This window comes from Rattus norvegicus, chromosome 16 (assembly GCF_021556685.1).
Source record: "Rattus norvegicus strain SHRSP/BbbUtx chromosome 16, alternate assembly SHRSP_T2T, whole genome shotgun sequence".
Taxonomy (NCBI): Eukaryota; Metazoa; Chordata; class Mammalia; order Rodentia; family Muridae; genus Rattus; species Rattus norvegicus.
Window position 1 is genome coordinate 62644466 of NC_141549.1, and position 20529 is coordinate 62664994.

General features: G+C 34.5%; 2 protein-coding genes and 1 long non-coding RNA gene across 2 annotated transcripts in view; 2 read left to right on the forward strand and 1 right to left on the reverse strand.

Annotated features, from left to right (window-relative positions):
- The window catches only part of Erich1 (glutamate-rich 1), a gene marked incomplete at its 5' end in the record, with an annotated part of 52793804 nt that overhangs the window by 31773906 nt on the left and 20999369 nt on the right, over positions 1 to 20529 (forward strand).
- The window catches only part of Sgcz (sarcoglycan zeta), a 1078171-nt gene that overhangs the window by 899393 nt on the left and 158249 nt on the right, over positions 1 to 20529 (forward strand). The window lies entirely within an intron of this gene.
- Positions 1058 to 19357, reverse strand: LOC134482509 (uncharacterized). Its single transcript, XR_015639940.1, has 3 exons — positions 19221 to 19357; positions 7201 to 7343; positions 1058 to 1173 (listed from the first exon to the last, which is right to left on the reverse strand). It is a non-coding gene; the product is annotated as an uncharacterized LOC134482509 (long non-coding RNA).

Sequence of the window (20529 nt, forward strand, 5' to 3'; positions counted from 1 at the left end):
GAATGAAGAGGATTTATTTGTAAAAATTTAATTATGATATTCACATCAGTGGATTTTAATAAGTGAGCTGTACAGAATATTGATTATACTTCATTAATACACTTTTAATAGCATACATTAAGTTTAACATTATTTCCAAGATTTTAGTCAGATAAAAAACAATAGGGACACGTATTTATAACTGATGTGCATGATTAAACTTTAAAAACAACATTTTTTTAAATAATTGAGATAGTTTTGTTGAATCCAAAATATTTAGATACATCAAGGTATTGCACGATTCACTCACTTTCCAAATTTCCTCTGTGCTTGTCACTATTAACTAGTTTAGTGGAATTAAAGAAACTTTCAGTAGATAAAAATGAGAAACACACTTCCCCTAGATAAGAAATAAATGTGGTGACACAGGGACTAGTTCTTGCTGTTGTTTCTCATTTAAATGCAGCCTACTGGAAAGCCCAGTTGGCAGTAAAGGGCGGTAAATTCCCTCTAAAGTTACCAAGGCTGATTTGTATTGTCTATCTGGGAACCCAAGTTACAGGTAGTGAAGACCTTGGCCACTGAGAAGGTTAAAATTTTATCTTCTGAGGTGAGAACTTTTGAGAGTATAACCAAAGTCATCTCTGAAAAGAACCGATAAGAACTGATTTTATCTCTGGGCCAAATACTACAGAGTATATCAACATTGTAACCTGAGTATATTAGGTAGTGGCAGTTGGACATCAAAATCTTTCTACGCAGACTAGCTGATCTCTGCTGCACAATTATCCAAACTCTGCTATATTGATTGAGAGCTATCATCCACCACCACCACCACCACCACCACCACCACCACCACCACCACCACCACCACCACCACCACCTCTACCACCACCACAACCCTGTCCTATCTCCATTCTTTGCTACTGGTCATCTGTATGTCCCATAGTTTTGTCTGCTAGTAATTAGTAGGAAAAGTGCAGCATGAGAGAGAGTGACCTCAGTGAGGACAACTGAACTGATAAGAGAATACAAAGTAGCGAAGTAGCCTTATTCCTTGAAAGACACATATGACAAAAATATAAAGGAAATATTTATTTTATGATCAATCAAAGTGCCCATCACTGAATTCTTGTGGCTCTAAGGTCTCAGGACAGCTTTTAGGAATCAATTTTCTCCTTCCTCCACGAGGAGCTGAGGGGTTAGAACACAAAAAGCCCAGTGTGACAATGAGTACTTGACCTTCTAAGACGTCTTGTTACAATGAACTTGCCCTTGAGTACATATAGCTGTTTGTTCTTGTTGTAAAGTTTATTTATTTCACTGATGAGCTTTAATTTTCAAGTTAATAATGACAAAAATGTTTCTAGATGCTTATATCTTAGGATCAAAAGATAAACACAAGTCACTAATAATATTAGAAATGGAATTTTAGTTAAAAATTTGAGATGTATATCTGTAGGTATCTTTTCGTATATTTACTTAATTTTGTTTTGCTTCAATGTTTTGCTTATTGTGTGTGTGTGTGTGCATCAGTGTGGTGTGTGTGTGTGTGTGTGTGTGTGTGTGTTTGTGTGTACATCACTGAACTCTTGTGGCTCTAAAATTTGGGGAAATACTTTGGGAGTCAATTTTCTCTTTCTAACACATAGTCTAGTGTGACAGTAACTGTTTTACCTTCTAAGACTTCTTGTCAGTCTCCTCATACATTTTCATGTCTTTAAATGTACACAAAATTACAAAAATCCTATAATATTCAGGTAAGAAATCTATTAGATTCAAAAGCCATTTTAAAATTTCATAATTAGCTGACAATGTTATATCATATTATTTTGATTTTTATATACATCTCTCCTCTTAATTTCAACCTGCTGTCTCTATTTAGCCAAGACATAGTATTTAAAATCACTTTCTAGTAGCAGGACATTGTGGCTCAAGTCCATAATGACAGCACTTAGCAGGCTGCTGCAAGATTGTTGCCATGGGGTTTAAGGCCAAAATGGGTTCATGATGACTCCCAGGCTGGTCTGGGTTTTACAGTTATTTATGAATTTAATCTAACACATGAAAGCAAGGTTCTTTCTGAATAGACAGTACAGCTCTCTACAAACACACATTATATAACCTTCCCTATGACACATGGAGTGGGTTTAATTTTCCAGGAAACTGTTCTCATCTGTTGCACCTACTACTTCTCTCTCTCTCTCTCTCTCTCTCTCTCTCTCTCTCTCTCTCTCTCTCTCTCACACACACACACACCACATATACAAATACCACTACCAAGAATCTTTAAGTACCTTATTCTATTATCAAAACAACTTTTTGTCATACTCATTTTTTTTCTTTTTTTTTTTTTTGGAGCTGGGGACCAAACCAAGGGCCTTGTGCTTGCTAGGCAAGCGCTCTATCACTGAGCTAAATCCCCAACCCTTTCATACTCATTTTTAAATCAAGCCTTTCTAAGCAGTCAGTGAAACAATGTATTTAAAAATATGTAGTATATATTCTACCCTGAATATATTCAATGCCCTATTATAAATTATTAAATTTGTTTGTGAAGTTAAATGAATTATTTTCTTCAACTTGGCAAAACACAAAAGCTGTATAATTTCAGTGACTAAAAAAAAAAGAATTCTACATATACCTTCAAGACTTATATTCTAATATTATGACAAAAAATCTTTGAATATCAGGAAATTAAGATGATAACATATGAATGTAGCTGTGTGCAGGATATTAATAGGATTAAATAATAAACAATTTAATTGAATGTAACCGATGAAAATTGCATTGTCCTATTTTATTGAGACTGTAAGCATCTGTGACTAACTGAACAATGACATGAATTATTTAAATTTTTTCCAGACTATGATATTTACTTAAATTGCTACATGATTTGAGTGGAATCTCAGATTTTGTTTGACAAGCTAATAAGTATTCCCAAGTAGCTACTCTCAAATAATTCTAACTCCAGAGAATTGACAGGAAGGCAATAGACTCGAGTGACTTGACTTCTGAGTAAGCAGAACATGAACAAGTCTCTAGTCATCTTGTCCTTGCATGTGGGTCCACTCCTGTGATACTATCTCAATGACTAAATTAGTATTCGTTCTGTGCTTTGTGTGTTGGAGTTTTTATAGAACTCATACATGAAGCCACTGGAAAGGCTCTCACAAGCAAATGACTTTTATCCCTATGAAGTACCATGTTAAGTTCATTCTCTGTCTCTCTCACTGACTACATCAACACCTTCCCCCCATGCAGATACACTTTCCTGGATAGATATTTATTTATACAAATAATTACCTGAAAATTTCATAAATAATCATCATTATGATTATTATGCTTTTAAAGCTGGATTTTTAAAATGGGATACATTTTATAGTACTGTTTGTATTGCTTGTTTAAGCCAAATTTCTCTCATCTATATCTATCTCTATCTCTATCTCTATCTCTATCTCTATCTCTATCTCTATCTCTATCTCTATCCCTATCTCTATCTCTATCTCATCTATATATATATATATACATATCTCCAAAATCTTTATATTAAATGACAGTAACAACACCCTAACATCTAATTATCATCATCAAAGATTATTAAATGTCTGAAGAAATAAAATGATAAAGAAAATGTATTCGTAAAGAGAATCTTACATATGCTCTTTGAAATTAACATGGCATTTTACAGAAAAACACAAAGTCACTTGAAAACTTGCTAGCTCAAACACATTCCTTAGCATAATAGTGTTTTAAGCCTGGCTTGATGGTTAAGAGTGAATGATTGTGAAAACGATTGAGGAACTAGATGTATTAGCCTCACAATTAATGTGACTCACATTTGTTAGCTCCCTGAAGTGTAAATTGAGATGATTATCTCCTCTTAAATCTCTTCTCCTCCCTCTTCACTTTCAGTTCTTTTTTTATTAACAATATCTCCTTAACTTTGTCATAGTTAGTAATGTCTGCATTCTGCTTTGCTGGGTTACTACCTGACACTGTGGGTTTGATTCTGTCCGTAGACAGTAGCCCAGCCGTCAGTAACTTTTTCTTTGCTGTGCACAATCCTGTAGACATCCAGTACTCTGATGACTCCTTGTGCTTGTGTGTCAATTGTTGAAATATCTAGCCTGTGTCATCGTTGCTTTTGGTGTTTTCTGAGAGTAGCAATGATGGCACTTTCATTTTTTTCAGATATAAGAATATTTGTCTAGCGAATAGTTGTCTACTTAGCACTGACTATTGTCATAAACTGTTGAAGAACACCCTGATCCTCTTCTCCTCTTGATGATGTAATATCGTGTCTGGAGAGCCTAGAAGTGTTTGAATTTCCCGTTTTGCAGGTCAGGAAAATTTGTACTGTTATGTCACTTAATAGCTTTAGTGTTGTTTGCTGGTTGGTGATTGGTCATTGTGAGGAATTGTCACTACTATTTCTAGAGATCACCTGGCTTTATCCTTCCAGTAGCTAATAGTACAAGTATTGGGGGCTCTGTTCACTGCTAGTTTTCAGTCTTACTTGCCAAGTCCCTTGGTCAGAGGAAGCAAACAACATTACATCATCATATCTCAGATTGTTTAAATGCTTTATACTTTTCTTCAAACCACAAGTAGTTGTCATCCCGATCTAAATTTTTGTGAAATTATTCTCCATGTGAATTTGGCCCTCATTCTCAATAATTCATATATATATATATATATATATATATATATATATATATGTATATGTATATGTATACACACACACACACACACACACACACACACATATATATATATATATATATATATATATGGGTCTGCAATCTTCATTTTGATCTTACAATTTACTTTAATTCTATTGCTCAATGGTATTATTAGTTACAAGAAACTTAGATAAATTTTGTATTGTTTATAAATTTTAAAACCAATCATTTAACAATACTATTTGAGTGTTTGGACGGGTTAAATTTTTAAGGAAAACAAAAGCTTCTTATTGTTGTTTCTAAACAGGGTTACAGAGACTGAGCAGAAAGAGAAACACAACTGATGTGCTCTGTCTTCTGTGGGTCTGATGAGTCCCTGACTGTCTTGTACCAGGGCGTGGATGAGTAACTATGTGGTTCCTGCTGTCTATTCAGTCTCTACTGAATTCAGTATGTGCAATGGTCAGAGATCCAGGAGTTGTATTGTCTCAGGCCTTTTTCCTTGCTACCTCTTTCCTCCATGCAAATTATAATGTGTGTTAGACCTAGGATGAATATACAAGCTACTGAACATATTAAAAATTCGTGTGGCATAATTTGTTAAGTAGTGTAGGAGAAAGAGATTTGGGAATTTCCTGCGTTTCAGTGTACAGCATTGGTGGGAATTGTCTTCATTTTCTCTTACCCCACTCCTCCCCATACATTCCTTCTTCCCTTTGTTTTTCATTCCATCGAATGCTCTATCTTTATGGACAGCCCATAGATGCTAATACCATAGAACCATAATCTGAGTAGTCCTTTTCCATCATTGGTCTTCTATTATACACTAGCAAATGTATTTAATTTTTTTCATATCTATTCTGCATTACTGATCTAGATGCACATAATAGCATTAAAGGATATTCTTACAACTGGTAGAGATGGTTGTTTGTTATCTGTGACTAGGAAACATTTCGCTATTTATGCATTGTTTTTCTTCTGGATGAACTTAATCATCAGCCATCAGATTTCATTAAACTTCTTGCTGGGAACCTAATGATGGTTACACTTGGTTTCATGTAAATGTCATCTTTATATTGTGGTGTCGTCCAGCTGGGAACACAGCTTCTTTCAGGGTTCCTAAGAATTCCTGTGCATGGCTCAGAAACTATTCTTACCATCTTTTTTATTCACATTACAAATCCCTTTGTAATCACTTAATGATCCCTACTAGCTGTGTGAATGAGTTTAATCACTTAATGATTCCTACTAGCTGGGTGAAGGAGTTTCCACTCCCTTTAAAACTCATCAGCCTTTCTGCTGGTATAGAGAGAATATAATTTCTTTCTTTTTTTGTGAATGTAACTTGGGAATTTAAAAAATACATTTTAAAATAATTACTTCAATTGAAATAGATTTTTTGAATTTTTAAAATTAATTTATTTTATTTATTTACATTCCAAGTGTTGTTCCCCCTCCGATCCTCTCTCAGATTTCTTCACCCCATCCCGTTTTTCTGAGAGGGTGCTCCTCCACCCACCACCCCCACCACCTCAGCCCCCAGCATCCTCCTTCCCTGGGGCATTAAGTGGCTACAGGAATAGGTTCATCCTCTCCACTGAGGCCAGACAAGGCAGTCCTCTGCTACATATGTGCCAAGCAGCATGATCAGCCCATGTATGCTCTTGGTTTGTGGCTAGTCTCTGGAAGCTCTGAGGGGTCCACGTTAGTTCATATTGTTGCCCTTTCTATTTGGTGGCCATCCCCTTCAGCTCCTTGAATCTTTCCCCCAACTCTTACATAGGGGTCTCCAACTTCAGTCCGATGGTTGACTGTAAGTTTCTACAACTCTCTCAGTCAAATGCTATAAAATCTCTCCGAGGACAGCAATGCTAGACTCCTGTCTGTAAGCTCTACATGGCAACATTAATAGTGTCAGGGTTTGATGCCTGCCCATGGGATAGATCCCAAGTTACTCCAGTCACTGGATGGTCTTCCCTTCAGTCTCTACTCTATTTTTGTCCCTGCATTTCTTTTAGGCAGGGAAAATTCTGAGTCAAAAATTTTGAAGGTAGGTGGGTGGTACCATCCCTCCACTAGGGGCATGTCTATCTACTGGAAGTAGTGTCCTCAGGTTCCGTCTTCCTACTGTTGAACATTTTGGCCAAGGTCATTCCCACTGAGTCATGGGAGCATCTCACATCCCAGGTGTCAGGGAATTTCTAGAAGTTCCCCCTTCACTCAACACTGTCAGCTGCTTATTTTCTTTCATTCTCCTAGCTGTCTGGGCTTGTCTCCTGACTCCTCACATACCTGATCCTGCCTTCATCTCCCCCTTCCCCCTACTCTCCCACCCAGGTCCCTCCCTCCCTCTGCTTCCTGTGATACTTTCTACCCGTTCTAAGTGGGATTGAAGCATCCTCATTTGGGAATAGAATTGGATCATATCCTCTTTCCTTTCCTCCTTCCAGCCCTTTCCAGATACTCTTCCTCAAATTCCCATGGCACCAATCTCAAGTTGATGTCTGCATTTTTTATTATTATATTTGTTACTCACATGTTTACACAAATATTTATATTAGGTGCATCCTCTTCCACTGCGGATAGACAAGGCAGTCCTCTGCTACATATGCGCTCACCAGCGTTGACCAGCCCATGTACATGTAGGCTCTTTGATTGGTGACTTAGTCTCTGGGAGCTCTGAGGTGTCCATATACACACAGAGGGGAGGGAGGGAGGAGAGAGAGAGAGAGAGAGAGAGAGAGAGAGAGAGAGAGAGAGAGAGAGAGAGAACCAAAAACAAAAAGAACAATGTCATTTCTGCAATGAACAACCAACAAAGATGCTCAGCTCTGGAAGAAGCTAATTCTCCTACTCCCAGCAATCAATAATTATCTTTAGTTCTTTGTCTAAGGATGAGAATTCACAATAAATCTCCCCTTCCACATTAACATACCTTGATATAATATTTTAATATGGTAGACTGAATAATATTATGGTTTTTGATTTTGATATCTGACCTTGAGCATCCATTAGGGCTTTGGGTTCTAATCTCTGTGTTTAAACAAGTTTGTGTTTCAGCCTTGTGCCTTGTGTAACTATTTAACCAGGGGCAAACTGAAGTTCGTAACAACCTGTAAAACTTCAGCATTACACTATTGTGGTTATTATAAGATGTAGTAAAAGTTTAACAATTAAATTTAACGTGATGCTCAATACCATAATTATTCTTAATTTATTGAAAGATAAACACATATTGAATGCACCGTGCATTTTGGGATCTTCAGTAAATACATCGTCATCAATGCAATTAGGAAGAGTCAGGTGTGAAAGTACAGCTTGATCAAGTGGAAAATTACATTTAGGGTAAAAGAGAAATTTTAATATAATTGGAAAATTACTTTGTATAATAGGGGAGAATTGAGAACGTGAAACAGAAGGAAACTGAGAAATTATTTAGGGGCTGTTTTGTCTGTTAGATATATAAACAGTCAATTTAAAGAGCCTGGATCTCACATTACAGATGAATTCTAAAAACTTATTAAATTTGTGTATGGGTATGTGTGTGTATACTCAGGTGCACATAAGAGTAGATGTAACTACATATATTATTAACATTGAAGAGGAATCCTAAATGAATGGAAGTAGGAAATGTAAAAAATGTTACTTCCGATGTGGAAGGGCTTGGGAAGGGCAAATTAAGAGGGAATGCAAACAAGATAAACAGGGGTGCAGGGTTACTGGAGGCAGAAAAAGAATGCTATTGTCTGAGAGAACAAGGGAACAGTTGCTTTCAACCAGCTAAGCATCCAGAAGACTGAAAATCCATCTTCTGCTGTCATTTTGATTAAAGTTCAGTCACATTTTGTTTTTTACATATTAGATTTATAGCAGTATGGTGCATACCAATTTCCTTATTTAATGTTTGGAATAAGTCACAGAAGGCATACAAACTGTATTAATTGTGAAGCATTCTTTTAAAATTTGAATTCACTTTCTTGTTCACAGGGACCACATACTTACTAAAATTGCTACTAATTGCTTCCAGTATTCTGCATGTGTTTGATCTTACGGTTTCCTGCCTACACAAATTCATATTGATCACAGCATTCAATTTCCTTTCTTATTTTATTGCTCTTATAGGAACCACTAAAGGATCCTACTTTCGTTTTTCTTATGATCTAAATCAGTGTAATGACCTAACATTTCTTAGTGATAACTTACAGCTTAATTCCCCAAAAGGGGATTAGTTGGGAGGTTTTGTTGTTGTTGTTGTTGTTTGTTTGTTTGTTTTGTTTTTTCTTGTTTTTGTTTTTTGAGCAACTCTAATTTGAAACTTTCCAGATGATAGTCAGGACTATTCGACCCCCACATGCTAATTTTTTTTCTAATAAACTATCTCAGACAGATCTTTGAATAGCCACACTTGCTTTTTTATGTGTTTTTCTCCACTTTTTTTATTCAAACACTTTACTACAAATACTCTCCTTCCAGTTTTTGCTTAGAACAAACTTTTATTTTGGTCCTTTAGAGGCTTTAGGAAGAACGACATAGATAGAATAATTCCTATTTGCAGATGAGTCAGCAGACATAGAAATTTTAAGTGGTGCACCTAAAACTCTGAATTCGAGCAAGAGCTAGGACTCAATCTGTGATCTCCATATCTTTTATGTGGCTTTTGTAAAAGTCTCCTACAGGATGTTTTACTCATTTATAATGAACACTTGCATTCTTTCTGATAGCATTAGAAATAATAGAACTTTGTGTTTAAATTTTTTTATTTAAAATAAATATGGACTTTTTTAATTTAATTTAGCAAAATTAGTCTTATTTTTAATTTAAAATTAGATAAAATTTCTACATTTTTGTTAACCTGTTTTAATAACAGAACATGGAATGTGATTTGAAGATTTTGAGATCTATTTATTGGACATGCAGAATCTTGACTCCACTTCTAAATTCAGCAATATGAATGTTACAAATATTGGATTTGTAATCATATCAACACATGTAGTATATGTAACTTTACTATAGTTTAGAAGTCATGATTTTTGCTAATGATAGTCCCTCTCTGAATGTATGAAATTATATTATTCTCATAAAAGTTATACTGGTAAATTGGATGTTGACATTAATTACTGTATGAAGATTTATATCCTAGTTTAATAGTAAATTAAAATAATCACCCATCTAATTAAGATTTATACCCACTCAATTTTATTTCTAATCTTTACATAACAGGAATCTTAAATTAGGGTAGATTCTTATAATACACTATAGACTTTGCATGTCTTGATACTTGATCCACTACATATTAGATATTTTTCACATAATAACATAGGTCAACATTTCCAAATTGTCATCTGTTGCAAAACTCCATACCCATCAACAAACTTATAGATCTTAATTTTATTGATTTTATCTGATTTTCTGGTTCAGTCAGTATCTTATTCCTATAACATACATTAGTTTATAGTGGTAAATAATGAAAATGAAAAATGTTTTGTTTGCTTTAGTATAAAAATTAAATCAGTTCAGTTTTATATTTATACTCAAAATTAACTCAAGATTTAAAATTGTTGACCAAGTAAGTAAATGTTTATAAAATGTTTTGACTACTTTCATTAAGGAATAAATGTAAATCCCCACAAGAAAAATGAATTGTCATGGCTATGAGATATAGATGAGTGTGAAAAACACGCGTGCGCGCGCGCACACACACACACACACACACACACACACACAATTTCTTTGTAAGAGGACATTGACATACTCTTAATATGTAACTTCATAATTTATTTTTCATTACTCTCAAGAGTAACACCATTATTGAAACTATAACAGATTATTTGTATTGTAAATTTTAAGATGCTATTTACATAATTACAGTACATTTTCCTTCTCTTTATTCCCCCAAACCTTCCCACATACCTCTCCATGCTATTTTTCAAATTCATGCCTTTTTTCATTGTTATTGCATAGTTATATGCATGTACATATAAAATCCACAATATAGCCTATTCACTGTGTAATGTTAATTTTATGAATATTTTCAAGGCTGACAATTTGTCATCAGATAACCAGTTGGTGTGCTCTCTCCTGGCGAAAACAACTTCTCTTTCTCTTAGCATTCCTTAGCAGCCTCTAGTTCTTTGTGTAGGGTTGGGACCTCCTGGGTTTTCTCTCACCTTCTTTAGCATGTCTACTTCTGATGTTCTTATTTAGCCCATGTTTGGGCAGCCATGTTGATGAGACTTTACATGTGTATCTCCTGACATTACTAGCTGATATAATCTCATAATAAACTCCCGGATCTTATCAGCACATCACTTCCTCATTGTACTTTGAGCCTCAGGTGTGGGAGTACTTTATAGATGTATCGATTGCCGCAGTGCTATGTAGTTCTCCATTTATACAGGATATAGATTACAGCAATGGTCTTTCTCTGTTGCAAAGGAGGTTTCCTTGATGAAGAGTGAGGACTGAACTTATCTTTAGATAAAAGGACACATGTTTAGAATGCAGTTGGAGATTATACTGGCTTAGTAAAATGGTGGCTATAGAGTCTCTTCTAATTCCATGCCTTATTTTGGCCAGGATAGTTGACTAGGTACACAGTATCAGGTTGTTTTTATGTTGTGTGTGATTTTCTAGGTAATATCTTTATAATATAATTGCTATTTAACAGAATGTTCTAAGTTATTGTTTATTCACTTTCTTTTCTGGGAACTTTTGTTTTTGTTTTATTATTCTTCTATTCACCAACTTATTTCTGTGTTTCCATTTTCTCTCTTTACTGACTTTCTAATGTAAAAAAATCATTTTTACATTCAGGTAGAATTGTAAATTCTGTATCTCTGCATACACACTCCGCAACATTCAACAATTTCTGACTTTTTGCCAATTTTAAAAGTCTATCCATGAATTATTGGCTGAATTAGAACTTACTATGTAGGTGAGCCTGGCCTCAAACTCATGGAGATCCTCCTGTCTCTGCCTTGCAGGTACTGGAATTAAAGTCATTTTACATCATGGCTGGTTAAAGTCTAAGTTTTACATTTTTAAAAATTTCAATTCAACTTATTTTTCATCTTGCAGTATTTTTCTTTTCTCTTGTAAGTTACTTTTTGGCTTTCCTCAGAATAATAATTGACTTGACCTTTCATCTTTCAAATTGTCCCTTTTATAGATTTGTCACACTTCATATTTGTTTTATGTTACTAGTTCTGTATCACTTTTTACTTATATTCTATAGGGAGATTATTGATTTCCTATCACATTGTGAGACATACTCCTTTTCCTCAAGAGGTCAGACTATGTAATCTGAATGCACGCCAGTGCATCCCAAGTTAACATTATATGAACTCATATGTGATGTAGTGATCTCATTCTTTTGCAGATGTTACACACTATTACGTATATGTCTCTCATATATATTCATCCACAAATGCCATTACAAATTGAATTCAAACAAGCTAATATCTCTTACAATTAAAAATGTTGGAGGCATGTTAATTATTTTCTTCAATGTTTACTCTCCAACCTGCATTTATCTTTCGTATATTTGCAAATTTTCTACTATTATCTTTATCTACAGAAGAAAAAACTTCCTTCACTCTTTAATGTGTTAAAAGCCAAATACTTAGAGTTTTCTCTTGGTTAGATCAGAAATCTCTGTAAAACCTGGAGTATTATTTTCTCTACACAGGATACCCTGATGATAAAATTTCACTATTTTACTATATTTTTTCAAATATGCTGAGGTGGGTTTTTGTTTGTTTTGTTTTGTTCACATAAAGTTGACTTTCTGGCAGGTCCCACAAATGGTAGCCTTATAAACTAAGGCTTCATTCAGTCAACTCCATGGTTAGTGTGCCCTCCAGAAATAGCTGTCATTTTGTGGTCTCAATGCTAATTAGTGTGTTCATAATCTCTCTCTGAGCTTTCAGATTCTAAAATAATCTTCCAGTAACCTGTGACATCGGCTCACCGCTCCTGAGTCACCCTTTGGTCACAGCCATTCCAGAAGATCGTTTCCATGCAATGTTTCTTTGCATTTAGAGTCTGTTTGGAATTGTTGTAAAATGTTGGGGTTCTCTCTCTCTGAAACTTCCTCCATTACTTCACTCCTCCCCCAAATTCTACCGGATTCTACAGCATTAACTTCCATTTGATTCTATAACTCTGCTTGTCACAAAAGTGTAACAACTACAATTGATAGAAAGTATTCATAAATATCAAGTTCACCTTATCAAATTCCACAGCAACATGATGCAAATCTATGCTTTCTGCTCCCAATAACTAAAACAAGTTTTTAATAGAGTGTCTTTATTACAATTTATTTTATACCAGGAGATTGAACTCCACAGAGTTTACGAACTGATAAGAAACAATAGCTCCTACTCTTACCTATAATGTTTTTAATATTTAATATTATCAGTTATAATTAGCAATATGTTCGATGGTGTCTAAGGAACTTCGTGTACATGAAATCATTGCATCTTCTCAAGAATGCTACACAGTAGGTCCTGTTGTTACTCAAGGAAATTCAGGGCTCAGGAACACCAAGCAACTTGCTCTGATTTTTGTGCAGTTGAGAGGATCCCAAATTATAACTTAGCTGAGCAGCAATGCACAGTCCTCAGAACATTCCCAAGACCTGCAAGGTCAGAACTAAGCAGGATGTTGCTGTCAAATACTTATTATTTTGGAAGCCAATAAAATAATAGAGAGATTGTGTTAAAAGAGAGTACCATGGACAGAGTCTGAGTTGTAAATTATATTCCATTGATGCTTAAATATCATTACTTTTATCCATGGCATTACACCATTCCAAAAATATTCTATTGCAGGACTGTAAGGCAGCAGAACCTCTTGCGGTTTATTAATCTTGTTACAGTCATCCATAGTATATGACCTTATTCATTTACTCTGTAACATTCTACCTCATTCCTGCATTACATTTTCATACTTGATTTAAAAGAAATATTTTGCATATATAGCAGAGAATGGCCTTATCTGGCATCAATGAGAGGGGAGGCCCTTGGTCCTGTGAAGGCTTCATGCCCCAGGGTAGGGTTATGCCAAGGCAGTGAGGTGGGAGGGGATGGGTGAGTAGGGGAGCACCCTCATAGAAGTGGAGGGAGTAGGTGGGATAGGGATTTTTTTGGAGGGGAAACCTGGAAGGGGGATAACATTTGAAATGCAAATAAATAAACTAATAAAAATTTTAAAAGAAGAATTTTTTTGAGGAACTTTTTTGTAGAACAAATAAAGATGCATAGTTTTTGAGTGAATGGACATTTTCTTTTCATTTGAGTAAATATCTAAGAAAAAATTTACTGAGTTATGTAGGAAATGGTATGTTTTTTCAAAACAATCATCTAAATCGTTTTCATTTGTCTATATTCATTTTTCAGTCTCTACTATTCTTAAGGTTACTAGTTGCTGCATATCATTTTCAAATCTTCATACTCTAGATGTTTTTGTTGTTGTTGTTGTTGTTCTTGTTGTTGTTATCAGCATACTAAAGGTCATGAAGTAGATGTGTGTTCCAACTTAACTGGGATTTCTCCAAATGTCTAATAAGATCTCACAAGGTTATGAAACATCTGTATGTATTCCAGGACAATGGAATTATTTAGAGCACAAATTAAATACCATTTTTGTTATCTTGTTCTGTTTTTGTATTAGCTTATATATTTGGCAAATAAAATTTGCCATTTTATTGGGGTTTGTTATTTTATTAGTGGCTTTTGTCTTCTGGGTTTTTGTCTTTGCCTTATTTTTTTATTATTTGTTTTTACATTTATTTTTCTCCATCTTTATTAAATTGGGTTGTCTTTGCCTTATTAAAGAGCTCATTTATTATTATCCTTCAAAGGGGAGAGTGTCAAAGACTCTTAAATTGCAATTTGATATTTTTATTTATGATATATAAGTGTTATATCTGAAAATTATTTATGAGCCCAAAGAATCCTAAAAATATCTTTCATGTTCTTATCTAGACTACTTGTTATTTTAGACTCCTTTTTCTATTGAAAGGACCATTTTGGTTTTGATCAATTTGGGTATTACTTCACAGGTAACCTCCAGTCTTTGACAGTCATACATAATGCTAGTTTTTTACACATTATCGATGAATTTTTCTGTTTGTATATGTGTTGTAATTAGGCATTTTTAATTTTTACCATTTAGAGTACAACCCCCCAAAACAGTGTCATATATAGATAAACATGCATATAATCATACAAATATTAGACACTATATTAGATATTAGGTAAATATTAGCTCTCTGATAGCAATAGATGTATTAATAGTACATAGATAGGACAGCAATTCCAATATTATACTTGGAAATGACCACATAATTGAAAAATATTCAATCTACATTATTATTTATTCAAGTTTTCAGAAAATCTAACATATCAATAAGTATTTGCAATGTTCAGTGGTTATGATAGAATGAAACAATTTCAATTAGCTATAGAAAATATAAATACATACTGATATGTTTCTAGCCTCGACTTCACTGACTACTGGCTCAGAAAGTGTATAATTAGACTTGACACTGCCAAAATAGATAAAAATATACATTCAAATAAGTAAGCTGAGTTTTCTCTTCATTGTTGAAGAAGTTATCTGTTTCTACCACTTCATTTCCAGAGAAAAAACTAAAATGAAAGTCAATTGCATATATTAAAGTTATCCAGTCTTTCATGTTGGTTTAAAAATACTAGTAGTAAACTTTAACCTCACTCTTGATAAATGCATGTAACACATCTGAAATGGGACAGTATCTACACTGCACAAAGAATTCAAAACACTGAACATCAGAAAAACAAATAGCCCAATTAAATGGGCAGTGTAGAGTTAAGCATAGACTTCCCAAAAGATGAAGCATAAAAAAAAATCACAAAACATTTAATTTTTTATATAATTAGCCATTAGAAAAATGGAAATAAAAATTACTTTGAGAGTTCTTCTTACCCCAGGCTGAATGACTATAATAAATAAAACAAATGAAAAGAATTAGCTGGTAGGAATGTAAAAAAGCAGGAATATTTATTCTTGCTTGTGGGGGTACCGAATTGGCACAGCAACTTTGGAAATCAATGTAGAGGTTCCTCAAAAATCTGAGAAGAGATCTATGGCAACATCTGGCTGTACTAGACTTCTATCAATATTCACATCCTCGTACAATTATAGATGTACCATATTGTAATATTATTCAGCTGTTAATAAAAAAATGAAAATTTCAGGTAATTAGATAAAGCGAAAAACAATCATCCTGAGTGGGGTAACTGGTGGTTTGGGTAAAAATACTTTCTTTTATAAGAGTTGCAGTGGTCATAGTGTCTCCTCACAGCAATATAAACCCCAACTAAGAAATCATCCCAACCCAGAAAGACAAATATCTCCTATATTCTCTTATACATGGCTATTAGACACTAAGATTGTGTGTGTGTGTGTGTGTGTGTGTGTGTGTGTGTGTGTGAGTGATTCAATATACTGAGGGGTTACATAAATCGTAGGGGACCAGAGTTGGGTGTAGGAACTGATCTAAAAATGAACACATAGAATATATTTATTTTCATTGAGAGATAAAGGGGAAATTAGAATAAGATTAAGTAGGGAGAGAATTTGGAGAAAAAGGTAGAGCAGAGGATTAGAGGAGGGGTAAGTATCACTGAAGACCTTTTGGAAATCTATATTGAAACCTGCTAGCAGCTTCCTAAAAATGTTTATATTCATAAGAGTAATTTAAATGGAGTTATTATATACTAGCGTAAACAGCACCTCAATAAGGCTTCACATACGACCAAATAAAAACCTCAGTGCCAGGAATGGGTTACATCTTTTGAGTTGTTGTCTGAAGAGGCCCATAGACATCTGCGTAATATAGGCTAGTGCCAATACTGTTGTTTTCCTTCCATAACCTGAAAGTAAGACCTTGTTACTGAGAACACTTCATCTGTGTGTCATTAAACAAGAAGAAATGGAGCTGGGGCTCAACTGGAAGCTTTATCCACAATGAATAATGTTCATAATGGTGTAGGCTAATATATGTGCTAATGAAGGAGAAAAGTAGCCATCGACCTCATTCAACTATAAACTCCGGAAGCTACAAGAGCAATCTTCCTGCAAGATAAAAACCACTGGCACAATAGTGACATAAAGAGTGTGGGAGAAATCAATTACATTTTTATCATGTGTTTAAGGCCTGCTGTATGAGATGGAACCCCTTCTTAATAAGGTCAAGAACCTGACAATAGAGAGGTCGTAGGCCCTAGTGGGAAACCTCCTATGATCATTCTGCTAAATGAACAGAGAAGTAAAATGAGACTTCATAGCATACTGCTATACCCAAAGACTAGAACATTGTTCAACTTTTATTAGATAAGGAGCTTCTTCAGTAGATAGTAAATAATATGGATACATCCTACCAGACATTGTAGAGAAAGGAGAGCCTTTAGACTACTCACTCCTGAATGATATGTTTTCAGCAAGGTATGTTTTACCTCTTCAAGGGAAAAGAGGATTCAGAAAAACTGATAAAGCCATAGGTAGTGGATAATTCTAAGGAAAGAGCATTTATCCTGACATAAAGGGCTGATGCATGTGTAAATTTATAGAGACTCTGACAGCATGAATAAGATCTGCATAATTCGAAGACAGGCAAAATCCTGCACAGAAGATAATTGTGTACAAACCCCACCTAACCAAGAATTTGCCACTGAAAGCTATTGAGAGTGGGAAATCAATTTCAGTAGAATCATCAGTACACTGAATCATCATACTCTAGGGCAGGCCTCAGCTCTATGACTAAATGCCTATCACAAAATAAACATCATGCTTTTTTCTGTTCTTTTTTTTTTGTTTGTGTGTTGTGTATTCTTTTCAGCGATTGCTTTGGTTTAGTTTTGGTTCGTTTTTTAAGTGGCATAAGTAACATGAATTTGATTGGGGAAGAAGAGAAGGAAGGGTCTAGAAGGTGTTGGAGAAGAAAAATAATTATGTTCAAATATACTTCATGAAATGAGTTAATAAAGAAGCTATTTCTAAATAAACTATGATACAGATCAGAAAATTTTTATGTCAAAGATAACTGAAAGTAGAAAAGGATTGTTATACAAGTGTAAGAATTTGAGTTACCATCAATAGCACTTATGCTAAGATACAAGGGTCCTAATAAGTATACATAATTCCAGTACTGGTAGCTAGAGAGAGTCAGGTTCAAAGTAAGATTGAGTTTCAAAAGAAACAATAATGTAGAAAGGCAAATGGTAAAGACCCCTGTCAAGTTCTGCTCTTTATATCCTCCTGCGCACATGTTCCCCCACATATGAAATCAAATAAACACACACACACACACACACACACACACACACACACACACACACACACACAGACAGAGAGAGAGAGAGAGAGAGAGAATAGCAAAATATACTGATCATAAATGGAAAGCCATCAATAGCAAAGACAAAATATTATGATGTAATAGAGTATATGACATTCTTTAAGAGAATAGTATCTGAAGGTCCCCAAATAAGCACAGGTCTCAGAACTTTTCTGAAAACCAATATGTAATGGTGAGTAAATGGAACCCAAGGGACCAACTGCTCATGTGGCATACTTTTTAGAGTTCAAGGGAAGGAGAACAATATGCCATGTTACCACAAAACAAAAAGCTTCATACCAGTAAATTTGGAACACTAGAAAAAAGTATGTAAGCATTCAACATTGTATTAGTGTTGCAAAAATATTTACCAAAGTTTAAAGTCACATCTTACAGATTAAAATAGTAAAATCCTTCAGTAAGTCAATAAGAGGACAAAGGTGCTTGGTGTGATGGGTATCACCTTGCTAACTGGGACTAATATCATTTCAACATGACCTTGAGATTTTGCCAGGGAGTTGAAACAAAAGGGGAAAAGGCAAGATTATCAAGATTATAAAAATAAGGAAGCAGCGTTTGTTAGTGATATGAGGCTTTATGGAGAAAAATTTAAATCAAGCTAAGAATAGATTCAGTTAAGGCTATCTGTGTTTATGGTTCTAGAATATTCCCAAATACAAATAACCAGCAAAAAATAAAAATGACATAAAAGAAAAGCCACAAATATCATTCCTCCCCCACAAAAGGCCTGCAAAGGTAATTTAAATTCTTTGATTTTTTTTATCATCTACCTAACTTATTCATGAAATACTGCCTAGGTATTTCAAAATGGGTAAACATGTAATTTTGGTCTGACAAATTAATGATTAGGATCCTTTGATTTAATGATACTAGCAACCAAACATCTTTCCACGATTTAGAAGCAAGAGATGAAATGGAATAATGTAATTCTGTGCCATTCTCATGACAATTCTAGAAGCTGACATCATCCTACCGCCCTGGGCACACCATTGTGTCCATGGTTGCAGATTTCTGATTGGCAAAACTCCACATCTGCTATTACACAATTTTATCCTCTGTCACTAGGCCATCTCTTTCTTATTCAGGTATCTTAATCCCTGTTCAACTAAGACTATGTCCCTACCCTCAAACCTCCACGGTTATATAAGCTCTCTTACCCCTACTTCATTCCCCAGGAAACTCCCACAAAGTAGAGACTTAATTTCTGTTTGTTTGTTTGTTTGTTTTTTGCTCCTCATATGCATTTCTTCTGCTCTCTGTTGAAGCCCTTAGGCCTCTGAATATCATGCTGTGCCTCCTCACAATATGATGTCACATAATAACCTTTGTTTCCCTGTGCCCAACCCTTGTGACATTACCTGTAAAATCATCTCATATGAATATACCAACCATCCATTACTATGAAATTTTGATTCAAATAGGAGGGCCACAACAACACTAGAGAACACCATTTTATGTTTTGTGTTCCCTGCTTGAAGTGCATAAGAGGACATCACGACGTAATGTAGCTAAGCACTACTGAAGAATAGCATTGACCTTGGCTTAGGTAGTTTGAAGATGTTGGATGCATTGGAGGATAATTAAGATGATAAACTTTTATAATCATAAGATGGATCTATATTATATGCTCACTGTTTTCAGTGGCATTTTTATAACCAAACTAACACATTTAACTTTCAATAAATATCCGAGTCACTGATGAGGACATCACTGTGAATGTAAGCATAAAAGTCACTGGGTTTCTCTACAAGGTAATAGGCATTTGGGTTTTATTTTATGTGTATAATTATTTCCAAGGCTTTTCTCAATGAGAAAATCAAAATTTCGCTTGACTCATACCATGCTCATTAACTCAACTAAAATGACAAAATATGGTTTTCTTTTGTAAGAGGCATGTAAAATTTGAGTATATCCATTCTTAGTATATCATAATCTTTGTTCTCAGGACTATCCATTCATTTACATTATATGTGAGTAAATTAAACTGTGCCCTATACATTAATTTCCCCTTCTTAAATATAAATTTCTGGGAACTTTACTTTATGTGTATTTTCTAAATAATTTCTAAAAAAGTGCATCCTAACTATTGTGGGTAACTTTTTATGATTTCTTCCCTGGGATATGAAGCTGATCAATACATGCTCTATATTTTGAAATCTCAAGTACCATAGAAAAGGTTAGAAATACATTTATGTGTTAGAATCCACTGTTTCTTTTGACTACCACTGTGACAAAATAATAGCAATAGTCCCATCCTAGTGAAAATTAATATTTATTTAGTAAATATATAATATATATGTACCTATAACATGTTAAGTGTATTTTAATAACTTCAAGAAGAGAAATCACTAGTACTAATACAACAACTACTATTACTATTATTAACATTATTTTATTTTATAGATGAGGAACTATAATTTAAAACCGTCATGAAATTTGTCTGTCACATATCAATTAAATGTTAGC